At 36.0% G+C, this 14490-nt stretch overlaps 17 non-coding genes across 17 annotated transcripts; all 17 read right to left on the reverse strand.

The window, feature by feature from the left end:
- Positions 1-714: 714 nt before the first annotated feature.
- On the reverse strand, positions 715-787 carry TRNAC-ACA (transfer RNA cysteine (anticodon ACA)). The gene has a single exon. It is a non-coding gene; the product is annotated as a tRNA-Cys (tRNA).
- A 1064-nt stretch (positions 788-1851) lies between these two features.
- TRNAH-GUG (transfer RNA histidin (anticodon GUG)) lies at positions 1852-1923 on the reverse strand. The gene has a single exon. It is a non-coding gene; the product is annotated as a tRNA-His (tRNA).
- A 1137-nt stretch (positions 1924-3060) lies between these two features.
- TRNAH-GUG (transfer RNA histidin (anticodon GUG)) lies at positions 3061-3132 on the reverse strand. Its single transcript has one exon. It is a non-coding gene; the product is annotated as a tRNA-His (tRNA).
- Positions 3133-3140: 8 nt separating this feature from the next.
- TRNAR-ACG (transfer RNA arginine (anticodon ACG)) lies at positions 3141-3213 on the reverse strand. Its single transcript has one exon. It is a non-coding gene; the product is annotated as a tRNA-Arg (tRNA).
- A 1055-nt stretch (positions 3214-4268) lies between these two features.
- On the reverse strand, positions 4269-4340 carry TRNAH-GUG (transfer RNA histidin (anticodon GUG)). Its single transcript has one exon. It is a non-coding gene; the product is annotated as a tRNA-His (tRNA).
- An 8-nt stretch (positions 4341-4348) lies between these two features.
- Positions 4349-4421, reverse strand: TRNAR-ACG (transfer RNA arginine (anticodon ACG)). Its single transcript has one exon. It is a non-coding gene; the product is annotated as a tRNA-Arg (tRNA).
- Positions 4422-5476: 1055 nt separating this feature from the next.
- Positions 5477-5548, reverse strand: TRNAH-GUG (transfer RNA histidin (anticodon GUG)). The gene has a single exon. It is a non-coding gene; the product is annotated as a tRNA-His (tRNA).
- Positions 5549-5556: 8 nt separating this feature from the next.
- TRNAC-ACA (transfer RNA cysteine (anticodon ACA)) lies at positions 5557-5629 on the reverse strand. The gene has a single exon. It is a non-coding gene; the product is annotated as a tRNA-Cys (tRNA).
- A 1065-nt stretch (positions 5630-6694) lies between these two features.
- Positions 6695-6766, reverse strand: TRNAH-GUG (transfer RNA histidin (anticodon GUG)). Its single transcript has one exon. It is a non-coding gene; the product is annotated as a tRNA-His (tRNA).
- A 1214-nt stretch (positions 6767-7980) lies between these two features.
- TRNAR-ACG (transfer RNA arginine (anticodon ACG)) lies at positions 7981-8053 on the reverse strand. Its single transcript has one exon. It is a non-coding gene; the product is annotated as a tRNA-Arg (tRNA).
- A 1136-nt stretch (positions 8054-9189) lies between these two features.
- On the reverse strand, positions 9190-9262 carry TRNAC-ACA (transfer RNA cysteine (anticodon ACA)). Its single transcript has one exon. It is a non-coding gene; the product is annotated as a tRNA-Cys (tRNA).
- A 1134-nt stretch (positions 9263-10396) lies between these two features.
- Positions 10397-10469, reverse strand: TRNAR-ACG (transfer RNA arginine (anticodon ACG)). The gene has a single exon. It is a non-coding gene; the product is annotated as a tRNA-Arg (tRNA).
- A 1058-nt stretch (positions 10470-11527) lies between these two features.
- On the reverse strand, positions 11528-11599 carry TRNAH-GUG (transfer RNA histidin (anticodon GUG)). The gene has a single exon. It is a non-coding gene; the product is annotated as a tRNA-His (tRNA).
- Positions 11600-12745: 1146 nt separating this feature from the next.
- TRNAH-GUG (transfer RNA histidin (anticodon GUG)) lies at positions 12746-12817 on the reverse strand. The gene has a single exon. It is a non-coding gene; the product is annotated as a tRNA-His (tRNA).
- Positions 12818-12825: 8 nt separating this feature from the next.
- TRNAR-ACG (transfer RNA arginine (anticodon ACG)) lies at positions 12826-12898 on the reverse strand. Its single transcript has one exon. It is a non-coding gene; the product is annotated as a tRNA-Arg (tRNA).
- Positions 12899-13962: 1064 nt separating this feature from the next.
- TRNAH-GUG (transfer RNA histidin (anticodon GUG)) lies at positions 13963-14034 on the reverse strand. The gene has a single exon. It is a non-coding gene; the product is annotated as a tRNA-His (tRNA).
- Positions 14035-14042: 8 nt separating this feature from the next.
- TRNAR-ACG (transfer RNA arginine (anticodon ACG)) lies at positions 14043-14115 on the reverse strand. Its single transcript has one exon. It is a non-coding gene; the product is annotated as a tRNA-Arg (tRNA).
- Between the last annotated feature and the right edge of the window lie 375 nt (positions 14116-14490).

Genomic DNA, 14490 nt, shown 5'->3' on the forward strand with positions numbered 1-14490 from the left:
CAGACACCAGAGGCATTTCTGTGAGCTGAATTTCAAGACTCCTGTGCACAAGTGTAATTCTATATGGTATAATTTTATTAAGGTTTTACACTATACACATTTTTCCTGTTTTATTGTATGAATATATTATATGTACATATATGACCTGCCGGAAGTCTGTGCCTAGAGAAAAGGTGGATCTGATACCTATAAATAAGAAGAGGAGAGGGAGTCACCTATTTAAGAGTCCAATGCTTATAAACCAGAGCCAGATTGTGGGCTGTGGTTCATGTGAGTTGCCAATGCCTCTAGATGCTTTACTGCTTTATTAGATTTTTGGCTGTGTTAGTAAGTTGTCTCCACTATTATATCTTTTTCTATTTTTACTTTAGAGTTCAAAAGTTTGTTATTGTGTTTTTTTCTGGGATAATCACATTGTTCAATGTATTAAATCATGGTTGTTATATTGCAGTTGCGTTTACAATTTATAATTAGACTTTTAAAGGGGTACCAAGAATTAACACTTTGTTGTGATTTAGTGCAATATTAGATATTTAGCACTATTTACATTTTAAATATTGTTTAACTCCGACACTCACATGGTTAACAGTTGGGGTCAAAATGTACTTAGCGCTGAAGAGAAGGAAAATAGAGATGCCGTGACCCGGATTCGAACCGGGGTTGCTGCGGCCACAACGCAGAGTACTAACCACTATTCGATCACGGCACAGCGGCCAAGCCACGTAGGAGTCGAACCTACAATCTTCTGATTTGTAGTCAGACGCGTTATCCATTGCGCCACTGGCCCATGTTTGGATCTAATGGGATCTGCCTCAACAGGAAAAAAAAGATATCCATAATAAAACTAAATTGAGATACAAAAGAAGTGTTTTGCAAAGTTGTTTAATTATTTTATCTTATCACTAAAAGTTTAACCTTTCCTTAAGTATTTCCTTAACTACTTATATGGCACCAACAAATTCCGCAGAGCTGGAATTGAACTAATTCAACTTAAATGTACTTTATTAAAGAAAAAAAAAATAAGCTATTGCACAATAACTGCTAAAAGAGATCACAAAACAATCTCTGAGATGTGTTTCACAATTTAACTGAGGATGCTTTTTTAAGGGGGGAAATGTGTTTCAGAGATTGTTCCAAGTTGGATTCTTGAGTCATATTATATACCAAAATTTGGAAGCACCATGCGGGTTGGGTTGTCTCTAGGCAGGCAGGCACCAGAGGCATTTCTGTGAGCTGAATTTTAAGACTCCTGTGCACAAGTGTAATTCTATATGGTATAATTTTATTAAGGTTTTACACTATACACATTTTTCCTGTTTTATTGTATGAATATATTATATGTACATATATGACCTGCCGGAAGTCTGTGCCTAGAGAAAAGGTGGATCTGATACCTATAAATAAGAAGAGGAGAGGGAGTCACCTATTTAAGAGTCCAATGCTTATAAACCAGAGCCAGATTGTGGGCTGTGGTTCATGTGAGTTGCCAATGCCTCTAGATGCTTTACTGCTTTATTAGATTTTTGGCTGTGTTAGTAAGTTGTCTCCACTATTATATCTTTTTCTATTTTTACTTTAGAGTTCAAAAGTTTGTTATTGTGTTTTTTTCTGGGATAATCACATTGTTCAATGTATTAAATCATGGTTGTTATATTGCAGTTGCGTTTACAATTTATAATTAGACTTTTAAAGGGGTACCAAGAATTAACACTTTGTTGTGATTTAGTGCAATATTAGATATTTAGCACTATTTACATTGTTTGCATTTTAAATATTGTTTAACTCCGACACTCACATGGTTAACAGTTGGGGTCAAAATGTACTTAGCGCTGAAGAGAAGGAAAATAGAGATGCCGTGACCCGGATTCGAACCGGGGTTGCTGCGGCCACAACGCAGAGTACTAACCACTATACGATCACGGCACAGCGGCCGAGCCAGGTAGAAGTCGAACCTACAATCTTCTGATTCGTAGTCAGACGCGTTATCCATTGCGCCACTGGCCCATGTTTGGATCTAATGGGATCTGCCTCAACAGGAAAAAAAAGATATCCATAATAAAACTAAATTGAGATACAAAAGAAGTGTTTTGCAAAGTTGTTTAATTATTTTATCTTATCACTAAAAGTTTAACCTTTCCTTAAGTATTTCCTTAACTACTTATATGGCACCAACAAATTCCGCAGAGCTGGAATTGAACTAATTCAACTTAAATGTACTTTATTAAACAAAAAAAAAAATAAGCTATTGCACAATAACTGCTAAAAGAGATCACAAAACAATCTCTGAGATGCGTTTCACAATTTAACTGAGGAAGCTTTTTTAAGGGGGGAAATGTGTTTCAGAGATTGTTCCAAGTTGGATTCTTGAGTCATATTATATACCAAAATTTGGAAGCACCATGCGGGTTGGGTTGTCTCTAGGCAGGCAGACACCAGAGGCATTTCTGTGAGCTGAATTTCAAGACTCCTGTGCACAAGTGTAATTCTATATGGTATAATTTTATTAAGGTTTTACACTATACACATTTTTCCTGTTTTATTGTATGAATATATTATATGTACATATATGACCTGCCGGAAGTCTGTGCCTAGAGAAAAGGTGGATCTGATACCTATAAATAAGAAGAGGAGAGGGAGTCACCTATTTAAGAGTCCAATGCTTATAAACCAGAGCCAGATTGTGGGCTGTGGTTCATGTGAGTTGCCAATGCCTCTAGATGCTTTACTGCTTTATTAGATTTTTGGCTGTGTTAGTAAGTTGTCTCCACTATTATATCTTTTTCTATTTTTACTTTAGAGTTCAAAAGTTTGTTATTGTGTTTTTTTCTGGGATAATCACATTGTTCAATGTATTAAATCATGGTTGTTATATTGCAGTTGCGTTTACAATTTATAATTAGACTTTTAAAGGGGTACCAAGAAATAACACTTTGTTGTGATTTAGTGCAATATTAGATATTTAGCACTATTTACATTTTAAATATTGTTTAACTCCGACACTCACATGGTTAACAGTTGGGGTCAAAATGTACTTAGCGCTGAAGAGAAGGAAAATAGAGATGCCGTGACCCGGATTCAAACCGGGGTTGCTGCGGCCACAACGCAGAGTACTAACCACTATACGATCACGGCACAGCGGCCGAGCCAGGTAGGAGTCGAACCTACAATCTTCTGATTCGTAGTCAGACGCGTTATCCATTGCGCCACTGGCCCATGTTTGGATTTAATAGGATCTGCCTCAACAGGAAAAAAAAGATATCCATAATAAAACTAAATTGAGATACAAAAGAAGTGTTTTGCAAAGTTGTTTAATTATTTTATCTTATCACTAAAAGTTTAACCTTTCCTTAAGTATTTCCTTAACTACTTATATGGCACCAACAAATTCCGCAGAGCTGGAATTGAACTAATTCAACTTAAATGTACTTTATTAAACAAAAAAAAAATAAGCTATTGCACAATAACTGCTAAAAGAGATCACAAAACAATCTCTGAGATGCGTTTCACAATTTAACTGAGGAAGCTTTTTTAAGGGGGGAAATGTGTTTCAGAGATTGTTCCAAGTTGGATTCTTGAGTCATATTATATACCAAAATTTGGAAGCACCATGCGGGTTGGGTTGTCTCTAGGCAGGCAGGCACCAGAGGCATTTCTGTGAGCTGAATTTTAAGACTCCTGTGCACAAGTGTAATTCTATATGGTATAATTTTATTAAGGTTTTACACTATACACATTTTTCCTGTTTTATTGTATGAATATATTATATGTACATATATGACCTGCCGGAAGTCTGTGCCTAGAGAAAAGGTGGATCTGATACCTATAAATAAGAAGAGGAGAGGGAGTCACCTATTTAAGAGTCCAATGCTTATAAACCAGAGCCAGATTGTGGGCTGTGGTTCATGTGAGTTGCCAATGCCTCTAGATGCTTTACTGCTTTATTAGATTTTTGGCTGTGTTAGTAAGTTGTCTCCACTATTATATCTTTTTCTATTTTTACTTTAGAGTTCAAAAGTTTGTTATTGTGTTTTTTTCTGGGATAATCACATTGTTCAATGTATTAAATCATGGTTGTTATATTGCAGTTGCGTTTACAATTTATAATTAGACTTTTAAAGGGGTACCAAGAAATAACACTTTGTTGTGATTTAGTGCAATATTAGATATTTAGCACTATTTACATTTTAAATATTGTTTAACTCCGACACTCACATGGTTAACAGTTGGGGTCAAAATGTACTTAGCGCTGAAGAGAAGGAAAATAGAGATGCCGTGACCCGGATTCGAACCGGGGTTGCTGCGGCCACAACGCAGAGTACTAACCACTATACGATCACGGCACAGCGGCCGAGCCAGGTAGGAGTCGAACCTACAATCTTCTGATTCGTAGTCAGACGCGTTATCCATTGCGCCACTGGCCCATGTTTGGATTTAATAGGATCTGCCTCAACAGGAAAAAAAAGATATCCATAATAAAACTAAATTGAGATACAAAAGAAGTGTTTTGCAAAGTTGTTTAATTATTTTATCTTATCACTAAAAGTTTAACCTTTCCTTAAGTATTTCCTTAACTACTTATATGGCACCAACAAATTCCGCAGAGCTGGAATTGAACTAATTCAACTTAAATGTACTTTATTAAACAAAAAAAAAATAAGCTATTGCACAATAACTGCTAAAAGAGATCACAAAACAATCTCTGAGATGCGTTTCACAATTTAACTGAGGAAGCTTTTTTAAGGGGGGAAATGTGTTTCAGAGATTGTTCCAAGTTGGATTCTTGAGTCATATTATATACCAAAATTTGGAAGCACCATGCGGGTTGGGTTGTCTCTAGGCAGGCAGACACCAGAGGCATTTCTGTGAGCTGAATTTCAAGACTCCTGTGCACAAGTGTAATTCTATATGGTATAATTTTATTAAGGTTTTACACTATACACATTTTTCCTGTTTTATTGTATGAATATATTATATGTACATATATGACCTGCCGGAAGTCTGTGCCTAGAGAAAAGGTGGATCTGATACCTATAAATAAGAAGAGGAGAGGGAGTCACCTATTTAAGAGTCCAATGCTTATAAACCAGAGCCAGATTGTGGGCTGTGGTTCATGTGAGTTGCCAATGCCTCTAGATGCTTTACTGCTTTATTAGATTTTTGGCTGTGTTAGTAAGTTGTCTCCACTATTATATCTTTTTCTATTTTTACTTTAGAGTTCAAAAGTTTGTTATTGTGTTTTTTTCTGGGATAATCACATTGTTCAATGTATTAAATCATGGTTGTTATATTGCAGTTGCGTTTACAATTTATAATTAGACTTTTAAAGGGGTACCAAGAATTAACACTTTGTTGTGATTTAGTGCAATATTAGATATTTAGCACTATTTACATTTTAAATATTGTTTAACTCCGACACTCACATGGTTAACAGTTGGGGTCAAAATGTACTTAGCGCTGAAGAGAAGGAAAATAGAGATGCCGTGACCCGGATTCGAACCGGGGTTGCTGCGGCCACAACGCAGAGTACTAACCACTATACGATCACGGCACAGCGGCCAAGCCAGGTAGGAGTCGAACCTACAATCTTCTGATTTGTAGTCAGACGCGTTATCCATTGCGCCACTGGCCCATGTTTGGATCTAATGGGATCTGCCTCAACAGGAAAAAAAAGATATCCATAATAAAACTAAATTGAGATACAAAAGAAGTGTTTTGCAAAGTTGTTTAATTATTTTATCTTATCACTAAAAGTTTAACCTTTCCTTAAGTATTTCCTTAACTACTTATATGGCACCAACAAATTCCGCAGAGCTGGAATTGAACTAATTCAACTTAAATGTACTTTATTAAAGAAAAAAAAAAATAAGCTATTGCACAATAACTGCTAAAAGAGATCACAAAACAATCTCTGAGATGTGTTTCACAATTTAACTGAGGATGCTTTTTTAAGGGGGGAAATGTGTTTCAGAGATTGTTCCAAGTTGGATTCTTGAGTCATATTATATACCAAAATTTGGAAGCACCATGCGGGTTGGGTTGTCTCTAGGCAGGCAGGCACCAGAGGCATTTCTGTGAGCTGAATTTTAAGACTCCTGTGCACAAGTGTAATTCTATATGGTATAATTTTATTAAGGTTTTACACTATACACATTTTTCCTGTTTTATTGTATGAATATATTATATGTACATATATGACCTGCCGGAAGTCTGTGCCTAGAGAAAAGGTGGATCTGATACCTATAAATAAGAAGAGGAGAGGGAGTCACCTATTTAAGAGTCCAATGCTTATAAACCAGAGCCAGATTGTGGGCTGTGGTTCATGTGAGTTGCCAATGCCTCTAGATGCTTTACTGCTTTATTCGATTTTTGGCTGTGTTAGTAAGTTGTCTCCACTATTATATCTTTTTCTATTTTTACTTTAGAGTTCAAAAGTTTGTTATTGTGTTTTTTTCTGGGATAATCACATTGTTCAATGTATTAAATCATGGTTGTTATATTGCAGTTGCGTTTACAATTTATAATTAGACTTTTAAAGGGGTACCAAGAATTAACACTTTGTTGTGATTTAGTGCAATATTAGATATTTAGCACTATTTACATTGTTTGCATTTTAAATATTGTTTAACTCCGACACTCACATGGTTAACAGTTGGGGTCAAAATGTACTTAGCGCTGAAGAGAAGGAAAATAGAGATGCCGTGACCCGGATTCGAACCGGGGTTGCTGCGGCCACAACGCAGAGTACTAACCACTATACGATCACGGCACAGCGGCCGAGCCAGGTAGAAGTCGAACCTACAATCTTCTGATTCGTAGTCAGACGCGTTATCCATTGCGCCACTGGCCCATGTTTGGATCTAATGGGATCTGCCTCAACAGGAAAAAAAAGATATCCATAATAAAACTAAATTGAGATACAAAAGAAGTGTTTTGCAAAGTTGTTTAATTATTTTATCTTATCACTAAAAGTTTAACCTTTCCTTAAGTATTTCCTTAACTACTTATATGGCACCAACAAATTCCGCAGAGCTGGAATTGAACTAATTCAACTTAAATGTACTTTATTAAACAAAAAAAAAATAAGCTATTGCACAATAACTGCTAAAAGAGATCACAAAACAATCTCTGAGATGCGTTACACAATTTAACTGAGGAAGCTTTTTTAAGGGGGGAAATGTGTTTCAGAGATTGTTCCAAGTTGGATTCTTGAGTCATATTATATACCAAAATTTGGAAGCACCATGCGGGTTGGGTTGTCTCTAGGCAGGCAGACACCAGAGGCATTTCTGTGAGCTGAATTTCAAGACTCCTGTGCACAAGTGTAATTCTATATGGTATAATTTTATTAAGGTTTTACACTATACACATTTTTCCTGTTTTATTGTATGAATATATTATATGTACATATATGACCTGCCGGAAGTCTGTGCCTAGAGAAAAGGTGGATCTGATACCTATAAATAAGAAGAGGAGAGGGAGTCACCTATTTAAAAGTCCAATGCTTATAAACCAGAGCCAGATTGTGGGCTGTGGTTCATGTGAGTTGCCAATGCCTCTAGATGCTTTACTGCTTTATTAGATTTTTGGCTGTGTTAGTAAGTTGTCTCCACTATTATATCTTTTTCTATTTTTACTTTAGAGTTCAAAAGTTTGTTATTGTGTTTTTTTCTGGGATAATCACATTGTTCAATGTATTAAATCATGGTTGTTATATTGCAGTTGCGTTTACAATTTATAATTAGACTTTTAAAGGGGTACCAAGAATTAACACTTTGTTGTGATTTAGTGCAATATTAGATATTTAGCACTATTTACATTGTTTGCATTTTAAATATTGTTTAACTCCGACACTCACATGGTTAACAGTTGGGGTCAAAATGTACTTAGCGCTGAAGAGAAGGAAAATAGAGATGCCGTGACCCGGGGTTGCTGCGGCCACAACGCAGAGTACTAACCACTATACGATCACGGCACAGCGGCCGAGCCAGGTAGGAGTCGAACCTACAATCTTCTGATTCGTAGTCAGACGCGTTATCCATTGCGCCACTGGCCCATGTTTGGATCTAATGGGATCTGCCTCAACAGGAAAAAAAAGATATCCATAATAAAACTAAATTGAGATACAAAAGAAGTGTTTTGCAAAGTTGTTTAATTATTTTATCTTATCACTAAAAGTTTAACCTTTCCTTAAGTATTTCCTTAACTACTTATATGGCACCAACAAATTCCGCAGAGCTGGAATTGAACTAATTCAACTTAAATGTACTTTATTAAACAAAAAAAAAAATAAGCTATTGCACAATAACTGCTAAAAGAGATCACAAAACAATCTCTGAGATGCGTTTCACAATTTAACTGAGGAAGCTTTTTTAAGGGGGGAAATGTGTTTCAGAGATTGTTCCAAGTTGGATTCTTGAGTCATATTATATACCAAAATTTGGAAGCACCATGCAGGTTGGGTTGTCTCTAGGCAGGCAGACACCAGAGGCATTTCTGTGAGCTGAATTTCAAGACTCCTGTGCACAAGTGTAATTCTATATGGTATAATTTTATTAAGGTTTTACACTATACACATTTTTCCTGTTTTATTGTATGAATATATTATATGTACATATATGACCTGCCGGAAGTCTGTGCCTAGAGAAAAGGTGGATCTGATACCTATAAATAAGAAGAGGAGAGGGAGTCACCTATTTAAGAGTCCAATGCTTATAAACCAGAGCCAGATTGTGGGCTGTGGTTCATGTGAGTTGCCAATGCCTCTAGATGCTTTACTGCTTTATTAGATTTTTGGCTGTGTTAGTAAGTTGTCTCCACTATTATATCTTTTTCTATTTTTACTTTAGAGTTCAAAAGTTTGTTATTGTGTTTTTTTCTGGGATAATCACATTGTTCAATGTATTAAATCATGGTTGTTATATTGCAGTTGCGTTTACAATTTATAATTAGACTTTTAAAGGGGTACCAAGAATTAACACTTTGTTGTGATTTAGTGCAATATTAGATATTTAGCACTATTTACATTTTAAATATTGTTTAACTCCGACACTCACATGGTTAACAGTTGGGGTCAAAATGTACTTAGCGCTGAAGAGAAGGAAAATAGAGATGCCGTGACCCGGATTCGAACCGGGGTTGCTGCGGCCACAACGCAGAGTACTAACCACTATACGATCACTGCACAGCAGCCGAGCCAGGTAGGAATCGAACCTACAATCTTCTGATTTGTAGTCAGACGCGTTATCCATTGCGCCACTGGCCCATGTTTGGATCTAATGGGATCTGCCTCAACAGGAAAAAAAAGATATCCATAATAAAACTAAATTGAGATACAAAAGAAGTGTTTTGCAAAGTTGTTTAATTATTTTATCTTATCACTAAAAGTTTAACCTTTCCTTAAGTATTTCCTTAACTACTTATATGGCACAAACAAATTCCACAGAGCTGGAATTGAACTAATTCAACTTAAATGTACTTTATTAAAGAAAAAAAAAAATAAGCTATTGCACAATAACTGCTAAAAGAGATCACAAAACAATCTCTGAGATGTGTTTCACAATTTAACTGAGGATGCTTTTTTAAGGGGGGAAATGTGTTTCAGAGATTGTTCCAAGTTGAATTCTTGAGTCATATTATATACCAAAATTTGGAAGCACCATGCGGGTTGGGTTGTCTCTAGGCAGGCAGGCACCAGAGGCATTTCTGTGAGCTGAATTTTAAGACTCCTGTGCACAAGTGTAATTCTATATGGTATAATTTTATTAAGGTTTTACACTATACACATTTTTCCTGTTTTATTGTATGAATATATTATATGTACATATATGACCTGCCGGAAGTCTGTGCCTAGAGAAAAGGTGGATCTGATACCTATAAATAAGAAGAGGAGAGGGAGTCACCTATTTAAGAGTCCAATGCTTATAAACCAGAGCCAGATTGTGGGCTGTGGTTCATGTGAGTTGCCAATGCCTCTAGATGCTTTACTGCTTTATTAGATTTTTGGCTGTGTTAGTAAGTTGTCTCCACTATTATATCTTTTTCTATTTTTACTTTAGAGTTCAAAAGTTTGTTATTGTGTTTTTTTCTGGGATAATCACATTGTTCAATGTATTAAATCATGGTTGTTATATTGCAGTTGCGTTTACAATTTATAATTAGACTTTTAAAGGGGTACCAAGAATTAACACTTTGTTGTGATTTAGTGCAATATTAGATATTTAGCACTATTTACATTGTTTGCATTTTAAATATTGTTTAACTCCGACACTCACATGGTTAACAGTTGGGGTCAAAATGTACTTAGCGCTGAAGAGAAGGAAAATAAAGATGCCGTGACCCGGGGTTGCTGCGACCACAACGCAGAGTACTAACCAGTATACGATCACGGCACAGCGGCCGAGCCAGGTAGGAGTCGAACCTACAATCTTCTGATTCGTAGTCAGACGCGTTATCCATTGCGCCACTGGCCCATGTTTGGGTCTAATGGGATCTGCCTCAACAGGAAAAAAAAGATATCCATAATAAAACTAAATTGAGATACAAAAGAAGTGTTTTGCAAAGTTGTTTAATTATTTTATCTTATCACTAAAAGTTTAACCTTTCCTTAAGTATTTCCTTAACTACTTATATGGCACCAACAAATTCCGCAGAGCTGGAATTGAACTAATTCAACTTAAATGTACTTTATTAAACAAAAAAAAAAAAATAAGCTATTGCACAATAACTGCTAAAAGAGATCACAAAACAATCTCTGAGATGCGTTTCACAATTTAACTGAGGAAGCTTTTTTAAGGGGGGAAATGTGTTTCAGAGATTGTTCCAAGTTGGATTCTTGAGTCATATTATATACCAAAATTTGGAAGCACCATGTGGGTTGGGTTGTCTCTAGGCAGGCAGACACCAGAGGCATTTCTGTGAGCTGAATTTCAAGACTCCTGTGCACAAGTGTAATTCTATATGGTATAATTTTATTAAGGTTTTACACTATACACATTTTTCCTGTTTTATTGTATGAATATATTATATGTACATATATGACCTGCCGGAAGTCTGTGCCTAGAGAAAAGGTGGATCTGATACCTATAAATAAGAAGAGGAGAGGGAGTCACCTATTTAAGAGTCCAATGCTTATAAACCAGAGCCAGATTGTGGGCTGTGGTTCATGTGAGTTGCCAATGCCTCTAGATGCTTTACTGCTTTATTAGATTTTTGGCTGTGTTAGTAAGTTGTCTCCACTATTATATCTTTTTCTATTTTTACTTTAGAGTTCAAAAGTTTGTTATTGTGTTTTTTTCTGGGATAATCACATTGTTCAATGTATTAAATCATGGTTGTTATATTGCAGTTGCGTTTACAATTTATAATTAGACTTTTAAAGGGGTACCAAGAATTAACACTTTGTTGTGATTTAGTGCAATATTAGATATTTAGCACTATTTACATTTTAAATATTGTTTAACTCCGACACTCACATGGTTAACAGTTGGGGTCAAAATGTACTTAGCGCTGAAGAGAAGGAAAATAGAGATGCCGTGACCCGGATTCGAACCGGGGTTGCTGCGGCCACAACGCAGAGTACTAACCACTATACGATCACGGCACAGCGGCCAAGCCAGGTAGGAGTCGAATCTACAATCTTCTGATTCGTAGTCAGACGCGTTATCCATTGCGCCACTGGCCCATGTTTGGATCTAATGGGATCTGCCTCAACAGGAAAAAAAAGATATCCATAATAAAACTAAATTGAGATACAAAAGAAGTGTTTTGCAAAGTTGTTTAATTATTTTATCTTATCACTAAAAGTTTAACCTTTCCTTAAGTATTTCCTTAACTACTTATATGGCACCAACAAATTCCGCAGAGCTGGAATTGAACTAATTCAACTTAAATGTACTTTATTAAAGAAAAAACAAAATAAGCTATTGCACAATAACTGCTAAAAGAGATCACAAAACAATCTCTGAGATGTGTTTCACAATTTAACTGAGGATGCTTTTTTAAGGGGGGAAATGTGTTTCAGAGATTGTTCCAAGTTGGATTCTTGAGTCATATTATATACCAAAATTTGGAAGCACCATGCGGGTTGGGTTGTCTCTAGGCAGGCAGGCACCAGAGGCATTTCTGTGAGCTGAATTTTAAGACTCCTGTGCACAAGTGTAATTCTATATGGTATAATTTTATTAAGGTTTTACACTATACACATTTTTCCTGTTTTATTGTATGAATATATTATATGTACATATATGACCTGCCGGAAGTCTGTGCCTAGAGAAAAGGTGGATCTGATACCTATAAATAAGAAGAGGAGAGGGAGTCACCTATTTAAGAGTCCAATGCTTATAAACCAGAGCCAGATTGTGGGCTGTGGTTCATGTGAGTTGCCAATGCCTCTAGATGCTTTACTGCTTTATTAGATTTTTGGCTGTGTTAGTAAGTTGTCTCCACTATTATATCTTTTTCTATTTTTACTTTAGAGTTCAAAAGTTTGTTATTGTGTTTTTTTCTGGGATAATCACATTGTTCAATGTATTAAATCATGGTTGTTATATTGCAGTTGCGTTTACAATTTATAATTAGACTTTTAAAGGGGTACCAAGAATTAACACTTTGTTGTGATTTAGTGCAATATTAGATATTTGGCACTATTTACATTGTTTGCATTTTAAATATTGTTTAACTCCGACACTCACATGGTTAACAGTTGGGGTCAAAATGTACTTAGCGCTGAAGAGAAGGAAAATAGAGATGCCGTGACCCGGATTCGAACCGGGGTTGCTGCGGCCACAACGCAGAGTACTAACCACTATACGATCACGGCACAGCGGCCGAGCCAGGTAGGAGTCGAACCTACAATCTTCTGATTCGTAGTCAGACGCGTTATCCATTGCGCCACTGGCCCATGTTTGGATCTAATGGGATCTGCCTCAACAGGAAAAAAAAGATATCCATAATAAAACTAAATTGAGATACAAAAGAAGTGTTTTGCAAAGTTGTTTAATTATTTTATCTTATTACTAAAAGTTTAACCTTTCCTTAAGTATTTCCTTAACTACTTATATGGCACCAACAAATTCCGCAGAGCTGGAATTGAACTAATTCAACTTAAATGTACTTTATTAAACAAAAAAAAAATAAGCTATTGCACAATAACTGCTAAAAGAGATCACAAAACAATCTCTGAGATGCGTTTCACAATTTAACTGAGGAAGCTTTTTTAAGGGGGGAAATGTGTTTCAGAGATTGTTCCAAGTTGGATTCTTGAGTCATATTATATACCAAAATTTGGAAGCACCATGCGGGTCGGGATGTCTCTAGGCAGGCAGACACCAGAGGCATTTCTGTGAGCTGAATTTCAAGACTCCTGTGCACAAGTGTAATTCTATATGGTATAATTTTATTAAGGTTTTACACTATACACATTTTTCCTGTTTTATTGTATGAATATATTATATGTACATATATGACCTGCCGGAAGTCTGTGCCTAGAGAAAAGGTGGATCTGATACCTATAAATAAGAAGAGGAGAGGGAGTCACCTATTTAAGAGTCCAATGCTTATAAACCAGAGCCAGATTGTGGGCTGTGGTTCATGTGAGTTGCCAATGCCTCTAGATGCTTTACTGCTTTATTAGATTTTTGGCTGTGTTAGTAAGTTGTCTCCACTATTATATCTTTTTCTATTTTTACTTTAGAGTTCAAAAGTTTGTTATTGTGTTTTTTTCTGGGATAATCACATTGTTCAATGTATTAAATCATGGTTGTTATATTGCAGTTGCGTTTACAATTTATAATTAGACTTTTAAAGGGGTACCAAGAATTAACACTTTGTTGTGATTTAGTGCAATATTAGATATTTAGCACTATTTACATTGTTTGCATTTTAAATATTGTTTAACTCCGACACTCACATGGTTAACAGTTGGGGTCAAAATGTACTTAGCGCTGAAGAGAAGGAAAATAGAGATGCCGTGACCCGGATTCGAACCGGGGTTGCTGCGGCCACAACGCAGAGTACTAACCACTATACGATCACGGCACAGCGGCCGAGCCAGGTAGGAGTTGAACCTACAATCTTCTGATTCGTAGTCAGACGCGTTATCCATTGCGCCACTGGCCCATGTTTGGATCTAATGGGATCTGCCTCAACAGGAAAAAAAAGATATCCATAATAAAACTAAATTGAGATACAAAAGAAGTGTTTTGCAAAGTTGTTTAATTATTTTATCTTATCACTAAAAGTTTAACCTTTCCTTAAGTATTTCCTTAACTACTTATATGGCACCAACAAATTCCGCAGAGCTGGAATTGAACTAATTCAACTTAAATGTACTTTATTAAACAAAAAAAAAAATAAGCTATTGCACAATAACTGCTAAAAGAGATCACAAAACAATCTCTGAGATGCGTTTCACAATTTAACTGAGGAAGCTTTTTTAAGGGGGGAAATGTGTTTCAGAGATTGTTCCAAGTTGGATTCTTGAGTCATATTATA

Source organism: Pelobates fuscus, chromosome 3, assembly GCF_036172605.1.
Source record: "Pelobates fuscus isolate aPelFus1 chromosome 3, aPelFus1.pri, whole genome shotgun sequence".
Classification (NCBI taxonomy): domain Eukaryota; kingdom Metazoa; phylum Chordata; class Amphibia; order Anura; family Pelobatidae; genus Pelobates; species Pelobates fuscus.